The sequence below is a fragment of the Schistocerca gregaria genome, chromosome 3, assembly GCF_023897955.1.
Source record: "Schistocerca gregaria isolate iqSchGreg1 chromosome 3, iqSchGreg1.2, whole genome shotgun sequence".
In the NCBI taxonomy this organism is placed as follows: domain Eukaryota; kingdom Metazoa; phylum Arthropoda; class Insecta; order Orthoptera; family Acrididae; genus Schistocerca; species Schistocerca gregaria.
Genome location: NC_064922.1, coordinates 398,183,333 through 398,192,132, shown reverse-complemented (window position 1 = coordinate 398,192,132; position 8,800 = coordinate 398,183,333). Strand labels below are relative to the sequence as shown.

Here is an 8,800-nt window from a genome sequence, read left to right as displayed (position 1 = left end):
ACCAAATTAAAACGTTGCATTAGGAGGTGTCTGCTTCGTGCAAAAGGTCTTGAGTTCATATTGACGACAACAAGTAATTCTTCATTACAGACGTTTATTTACAAACAGAACTGACAGACTCAACAACTGACTCTCAGAGCTAACCGCACTGCATATCCGAACTGGCAACTGACAACTCCTAGATGTATTAATATCTTTCCAAACAATGAGAGTCTTTGACAATGTTTTGTTTACAATACGATAGCAATTCACGACTTAAAACTAAATTAGACATTACAGAATTTTAGTACAGATTAAAGTAAGTAAAAGGATCAGTACATATAATTTCTTACAAGCATAATTTCCAAATAGATTTTATAACATTTTTCTACCAGCTTCTGGATAACCTTCATCAGATTTGTACCGATGTTTCCAGAAATATCTTGACATTTGATTCTGGATATTTCTTGAGTGATTTAGAACAACTATTTATATGTAAAATGATTTAAATCGTGTTTCAAAACGTAAATAAATCATTTTAGCAATATTTCTTGATACAAATCGTCTTTCGAAATTAGGTTATTAAACAGTTTTCACAAGTTTTCGTCTTTTTGCGATCATAATATAGAATTGCGAACATAATATAGAATTCCCCCCCCCCCCCCCCATGAACCATGGACCTTGCCGTTGGTGGGGAGGCTTGGTTGCCTCAGCGATACAGATGGCCGTACCGTAGGTGCAACCACAACGGAGGGGTATCTGTTGAGAGGCCAGACAAACGTGTGGTTCCTGAAGAGGGGCAGCAGCCTTTTCAGTAGTTGTGGGGCAACAGTCTGGATGATTGACTGATCTGGCCTTGCAACAATAACCAAAAAGGCCTTGCTGTGCTGGTACTGCGAACGGCTGAAAGCAAGGGGAAACTACAGCCGTAATTTTTCCCGAGGACATGCAGCTTTACTGTATGATTAAATGATGATGGCGTCCTCTTGGGTAAAATATTCCGGAGGTAAAATAGTCCCCCATTCGGATCTCCGGGCGGGGACTACTCAGGAGGATGTCGTTATCAGGAGAAAGAAAACTGGCGTTCTATGTATCGGAGCACGGAATGTCAGATCCCTTAATCGGGCAGGTAGGTTAGAAAATTTAAAAAGGGAAATGGATAGGTTAATGTTAGATCTAGTGGGAATTAGTGAAGTTCGGTGGCAGGACGAACAAGACTTCTGGTCAGGTGACTACAGGGCTATAAACACAAAATCAAATAGGGGTAATGCAGGAGTAGGTTTAATAATGAATAGGAAAATAGGAATGCGGGTAAGCTACTACAAACAGCATAGTGAACGCATTATTGTGGCCAAGATAGATACGAAGCCCACACCTACTACAGTAGTAAAAGTTTATATGCCAACTATCTCTGCAGATGACGAAGAAATTGAAGAAATGTACGATCAAATAAAAGAAATTATTCAGATAGTGAAGAGAGACGAAAATTTAATAGTAATGGGTGACTGGAATTCGAGTGTAGGAAAAGGGAGAGAAGGAAACATAGTAGGTGAATATGGATTGGGGCAAAGAAATGAAAGAGGAAGCCTCCTGGTAGAATTTTGCACAGAGCACAACTTAATCATAGGTAACACTTGGTTCAAGAATCATAAAAGAAGGCTGTATACATGGAAGAAGACTGGAGATACTGACAGGTTTCATATAGATTATATAATGGTAAGACAGAGATTTAGGAACCAGGTTTTAAATTGTAAGACATTTCCAGGGGCAGATGTGGACTCTGACCACAATCTATTGGTTATGACCTGTAGATTAAAACTGAAGAAACTCCAAAAAGGTGGGAATTTAAGAAGATGGGACCTGGATAAACTAAAAGAACCAGACGTTGTACAGAGTTTCAGGGAAAGCATAAGGGAGCACTTGACAGGATTGAGGGAAAGAAATACAGTAAAAGAAGAATGGGTAGCTTTTAGGGATGAAGTAGTGAAGGCAGCAGATGATCAAGTAGGTAAAAAGACGAGGGATAGTAGAAATCCTTCTTTAACAGAAGAAATATTGAATTTAATTTATGAAAGGAGAAAATATAAAAATGCAGTAAATGAAGCAGGTAAAAAGGAATACAATCGTCTCAAAAATGAGATCGACAGGAAGTGCAAAATGGCTAAACAGGGATGGCTAGAGGACAAATGTAAGGAAGTGGAGGCATATCTCACTAGGGGAAAGATAGATACTGCCTACAGGAAAATTAAAGAGACCTTTGGAGAGAAGAGAACCACGTGTATGAATATCAAGAGCTCAGATGGCAACCCAGTTCTAAGGAAAGAAGGGAAGGCAGAAAGGGGGAAGGAGTATATAGAAGGTTTATACAAGGGCGATGTACCTGAGGACAATATTATGGAAATGGAAGAGGATGTAGATGAAGATGAAATGGGAGATACGATACTGCGTGAAGAGTTTGACAGAGCACTGAAAGACCTGAGTCGAAACAAGGCCCCCGGAGTAGACAACATTCCATTAGAACTACTGACGGCCTTGGGAGAACCAGTCCTGACAAAACTCTACCAGCTGGTGAGCAAGATGTATGAGACAGGCGAAATACCCTCAGACTTCCAGAAGAATATAATAATTCCAATCCCAAAGAAAGCAGGTGCTGACAGATGTGAAAATTACCGAACCATCAGTTTAATAAGCCACGGCTGCAAAATACTAACGCTAATTCTTTACAGACGAATGGAGAAACTGGTAGATGCGGACCTTGGGGAGGATCAGTTTCGCTTCCGTCGAAATGTTGGAACACGTGAGGCAATACTGACCTTACGACTTATCTTAGAAGAAAGATTAAGAAAAGGCAAACCTACGTTTCTAGCATTTGTAGACTTAGAGAAAGCTTTTGACAATGTTGACTGGAATACTCTTTTTCAAATTCTAAAGGTGGCAGGGGTAAAATACAGGGAGCGAAGGGCTATTTATAATTTGTGCAGAAACCAGATGGCAGTCGTAAGAGTCGAGGGGCATGAAAGGGAAGCAGTGGTTGGGAAAGGAGTGAGACAGGGTTGTAGCCTCTCCCCGATGTTATTCAATCTGTATATTGAGCAAGCAGTAAAGGAAACAAAAGAAAAATTTGGAGTAGGTATTAAAATTCATAGAGACGAAGTAAAAACTTTGAGGTTCGCCGATGACATTGTAATTCTGTCAGAGACGGCAAAGGACTTGGAAGAGCAGTTGAACGGAATGGACAGTGTCTTGAAAGGAGGATATAAGATGAACATTAACAAAAGCAAAACGAGGATAATGGAATGTAGTCAAATTAAATCGGGTGATGCTGAGGGAATTAGATTAGGAAATGAGACACTTAAAGTAGTAAAGGAGTTTTGCTATTTAGGAAGTAAAATAACTGATGATGGTCGAAGTAGAGAGGATATAAAATGTAGACTGGCAATGGCAAGGAAAGCGTTTCTGAAGAAGAGAAATTTGTTAACATCGAATATAGATTTATGTATCAGGAAGTCATTTCTGAAAGTATTTGTTTGGAGTGTACCCATGTATGGAAGTAAAACATGGACGATAAATAGTTTGGACAAGAAGAGAATAGAAGCTTTCGAAATGTGGTGCTACAGAAGAATACTGAAGATAAGGTGGATAGATCACGTAACTAATGAGGAGGTATTGAACAGGATTGGGGAGAAGAGAAGTTTGTGGCACAACTTGACTAGAAGAAGGGATCGGTTGGTAGGACATGTTTTGAGGCATCAAGGGATCACAAATTTAGCATTGGAGGGCAGCGTGGAGGGTAAAAATCGTAGAGGGAGACCGAGAGATGAGTACACTAAGCAGAAGGATGTAGGTTGCAGTAGGTACTGGGAGATGAAGCAGCTTGCACAGGATAGAGTAGCATGGAGAGCTGCGTCAAACCAGTCTCAGGACTGAAGACAACAACAACAACACACAATATAGAATTTCTCCATAGAAAGTTCCAGAAGTGTGCATTAAACGTTCATTTACAGACTTTCTCTTTAGCTGGTGAGTTTTTTAAAAGTATCTTGTCCATATTATACGAAATAATTTAGCTCAAAACTGATAATTTATACAATTAATCAGAGCTACAGCAAACAGTGAGTCTTTCTTTTACAAAATGAAATATAATTACAAAATTGAATGAAAATTGGTTACTAACATTAATATATATTTACATTAATTCTATTTTTGTTCTTTCTGTGCAAAATGTCCTAATATTGACACAGTACAATATTTAAACATCACCAAAGTTTCCGTTTACATTTTGCATATCTGTATCGACATCCCCTAAAAGTCTACAGTATCGAATACTTCAATATGTCCCAATATGTCCTGTAATGTTACAATACACAAAAGAAAGCAAATATTTAATTAAATTTGTTTGCTCTATCATTAATCACATAACATCACTGTAACATAGCCAATGCCAGTGATGGCAGAGACGCAGTTTCTAATTCACGGTTTCCATTGCTTAGTTTCCATTTTAATATTACACGAATGTACAAGTAATAACATTTATGAAGATACTCTTACCTTCCATACAACTTGCAAAGGTCATGCAACACAGGTAGCGAAAGCACTTTAAACATCGCAGCTTTGTATCGTCTTGAATATTTTCTTTTGCCTTTCATTCTCCACCACAAGTCGTAGAGCAGACTGTCTGAGATGTGACCCATTAAAAACGAGTCACAGTTCTTTTTAGGTCAATGCTCAAGATTTTGGGAGAAGCGCAAATGAAATCTCAATTGGAAATACTTTCCGGGCTTTTACCCGATAGCTGAATGGTCAACGCGACAGAAAGTCAATCCTAAGGGCCCAGGTTCGATTCCCGGCTGGGTTGGAGATTTTTTCCGCTCAGGGACTGGGTATTGTGTTGTCCTAAACATCATCGTTTCATCCCCATCGACGCGCAAGTCGCCCAAGTGGCGTCAAATCGAAAGAATTGCACCCAGCGAACGGTCTACCCGACGAGAGGCCCTAATCACACCACATTTATTATTACCCGCTAACCACGGAAAACCTTTCTAAAAACTTGGTCGGAACTGGGGGTTGGATTTATTTCAGGGACATATATATCGTTGCGGACAGAGGTAAACCAGAGAATGTGTGCAGATCGTATTTTGTCGTCTATGCGTGTCAGTGTGTGTGTTCATCTCGGATTTGAACCCTGGTGTATCAAACTGAGTCGCATCCACGTGGTTTCTGCTTCACAGTGGGTACTAGCTATTGACGTGAGGAGCACGACGAGGTCATAGCAGGAAATTAAGTCCCGCAGCAAATTTATACGCGGGCCACATCCCGCCAGGGGCGGCACGCTGGTGAACTGCTGCCGGAGGAACACAGTACAGTACAGCACAGCAGAGCGAATTAGTTTGGGACAAATATTTGGCGGCGCAGCCCGACCACTGTGCACTTGGTGGGAGCCCGTCAGTTGTTTGCGCCGCTCCCGCCCTTGTTAAATAGACAATAGCTTTTGTGCCGCAGGTAACCGGGGGCCGCGAGGCGGGGGTGGCGGCGGCCGCGTGAATAACGCGGGTTCGGCAAGTCGATACCCTTTTGCCCGGCGTATAACCGCAGTTGTGCGGTACGCCCACATGTAATTAGAGGCTTTGTTTTAATTAGGTTGACAAGGCCGCTTGCCTCTCCACAAAGCACCGGTGCCGGCGCTGCCGTTTTCGGCAGAGGCGGAAAATGTCGGTTTTCCAGGTGTCTGCCTGCTACTCATTTCCAGCGACGGCCCTTTAGAGAGCTAATAACGGACGGGCTATGTGCCGGCCCTACGCCTTCAATCCTGACAGTGAAGGGCGTTGAGAGCGGAAGGATATTACGTTTTATCCGACGTAAAACGTTACTGCCGCCAAATGGAAGTACATCATAACGGTTCAACACATAAAGTTTGTATGGTAGGCATTAATGATTACAGTTATAATTTTAAATCCCCTCTTTGCTTCACAAGGAATGGAGTCTGTTTCGCTACCTGCTACAGATACGATCCTAATATCAATAATATTTTGTGTTTTTTATATTGGTGAAGGATAGTAACGTTGCTGTTACGTGGTGTTTAGTGTTTAACGTCCCGTCGACAACGAGGTCATTAGAGACGAAGCGCAAGCTCGGGTTAGGGAAGGATTGGGAAGAAAATTGGCCGTGCCCTTTCAAAGAAACCATCCCGGCATTTGCCTGAAACGATTTAGGGAATCACGGAAAACCTAAATCAGGATGGCTGGAGACGGGATTGAACCGTCGTCCTCCCGAATGCGAGTCCAGTGTGCTAACCACTGCACCACCTCGCTCGGTGTTGCTGTTACGTTTGTTTTTGTTGTTGCGGTTGTGGGGTGGTGGTGGTGGTGGTGGTGGTGTTGGTGATGATGGTGGCCTTTAGTTCGAGGACTGGATTGATTGATCTCTCCTCACTAGTCTATCCAGTGTAAGTATTGTCTCAAATAACTATCGGCACTTGCATCTTATTGTTTTCGTCTCTTAGCGACACTGTAGAATGTAAATCCACGGACTCACCTTCACTACCAAACTTACGATTTCAGTGATGCCTCAGGACGCTTCCCATTCGCCGATTCCTTCTTTTAGTAAAGTTATCAGCTTCTTTTTCTCCATTTATAATCAGAACCTCCTCCAGATACCTGCCTAATTGTTGTGTACACAGTTCTGCGTAGTCAGCGCGTACACAGCTCTCCCACTAGAGCGTGCCCCGCTAAGCACAACAGCGCAGCCGCAGCGCTGGTCCGTCTCCACACTACGAGATGGCGCTGCCATAAAGACGGACCAAATTCTGCTTCCGCCGATCCGCGTATTAATATGTAACGGAGCCAATGAGATTGCTGTTAACGTAGAGCCTTTTCTCCTCGCGGATCACACTCACGCAGTGATACCTGAACGCTCGAGGTATTATAACGAGTGTACAGACCTCCGATTAGTCAGTCTGCATTAGTCTGTACCAGTCTATAGTCAAGTTTGAGTCTGCGCCTAATAAGGTGATCATATTCCTGTACATAGCCATAAAGAGAAATGTATAGACACTTTGTCAAGTATCAGAGATATGTGAGAATAAGATTAACGTACCAAGGCCAAAGGAACTTCAGATTGTCAATTTTAAATAGCATCCAGAACCAAGTTAAGTTATTTTTATGCTTGTTATTATTTTAATAAATGTGTGTCAAAATTAATCAAGTTCTGTTTAAAGTTGGGCACCGTCAATCTGCTTCTCTAAGCGTGCAAATGTCATTTCTATCGTCTGACCTAACAACAGAAGATAAACACGCCACGATAAGACCACGATACATATTGCTGTCACTCGCCTACTTCGTTAGAGCGACAAGTCAAATAATCTGATGGTGTGTGTACCGAAGGTCTTACAGTACGCACACCACACTAATCTTCATAATTTTCTGTGGCACCACATTTCAGGAGCTTCTCTTCTCTGCTACACTGTGCTGCTTGCCTTTCATGATTAGCATTCGAACATAGCTACGTTCCAGGCAAATACCTTCAAAAAAGTATTCCTAGCATTCATATTCACATTGCAGTTGTTAACAAATTCCTCTCTCACCGATATGCTTTCCTTGGTATTGTCGATTAGAATTTAATATTGTTCTGCTTCGGCCGTCTTCAGTTGTTTTGCTGCCCAAATAGCAGAACGTGTCTAATACTTTAGTCCCTCATTTTCTCAAATAATTCCCCGAACATTCAACTACATTCTACGAATCTTATTTCAGTTTCGTTCGTCTTCATAATCTCCTTTCAATCTCCGTTCAACTGCGACTACATATCGTTTACTGTCTGCGGAAAAGTTAAAATGACGCTAACAAAATCTTTAAATTTTTAATTATTAATTTGAAGTCATATTGGTCATTAATCGCCCGTGACTGTTTCAAAGATCTTCAAATATCGCTACCAGTTAAAATGTAGCAGTGTTTGAATACCTTATCATATCTTAAGGTTTTCTCCTAGGGCTTTATTCCTTTTTACTAATTTGTCCTTGATTTCACTTACTGCTTCCTCAGCCTAATGTTTCAACAACAATGGGGTGAGGCTATAACGCTTTCTCACTACCGTCAAGTCCCTCGACTTTTAAAACTGCCGCCTGGCTTCTGAACTAGTTGTAAATAGCCTTTCACACTTTGTATTTTATCACTATAACCTTCAGAATTTCAAAGAACGTATTCCAGTCATTATTGTAAAAATCATTTCCTAAATTCACAATTGTTATGAAGGTAAGTTTTGCCTTTCCTTAACGTAGCTTCTACAATAAGAAATCGATTCAGTGTAGCCTAAGCGAGTTGCTGCATTTGCCAACGCAAATTTAGGTTCTCCTTGTTTTGCTCCTGCCAATACGATGGACGATACATGTAGAATATACGGAGCAGCCTCCCAAAGGCAAAGAGGGCATTCCTCGTGTATCAGGTTTGTAGAATCGTACGTAGACCTAAAACTGAGATTGTACGTTTGGACCACAGTATTGTATGAAAGTGAATCATGGGCTGCAAGAAGCCCTGAAGAACATAAATTATAAGCTTTAGAGATGAGATGCTACAGAAAGATGTTGACAACTATGTAAACTGAAAAGATAAGAAGTGAGAAGGTTCTCCACAGAGTCGATGCGGAGAGACACATGATGAAACCATTGATAAGGAAAAGGGGCACGACGAAAGGACGTGTGTTCAAGCTTCAGGCAATTACTTCTATGTTCATCTTCGCTACAACATTTTTAAAGACAAAGACACATCTGGTTATGATCTGACAGGCCAAAAACTGATCATAACAAGAAAACTTTTGCAATCAATTCCAGTTA

At 41.3% G+C, this 8,800-nt stretch overlaps 1 non-coding gene across 1 annotated transcript; it reads right to left on the bottom strand.

Moving 5' to 3' along the window:
- Positions 1 to 6,214: 6,214 nt before the first annotated feature.
- Trnaa-cgc (transfer RNA alanine (anticodon CGC)) lies at positions 6,215 to 6,287 on the bottom strand. The gene has a single exon. It is a non-coding gene; the product is annotated as a tRNA-Ala (tRNA).
- Between the last annotated feature and the right edge of the window lie 2,513 nt (positions 6,288 to 8,800).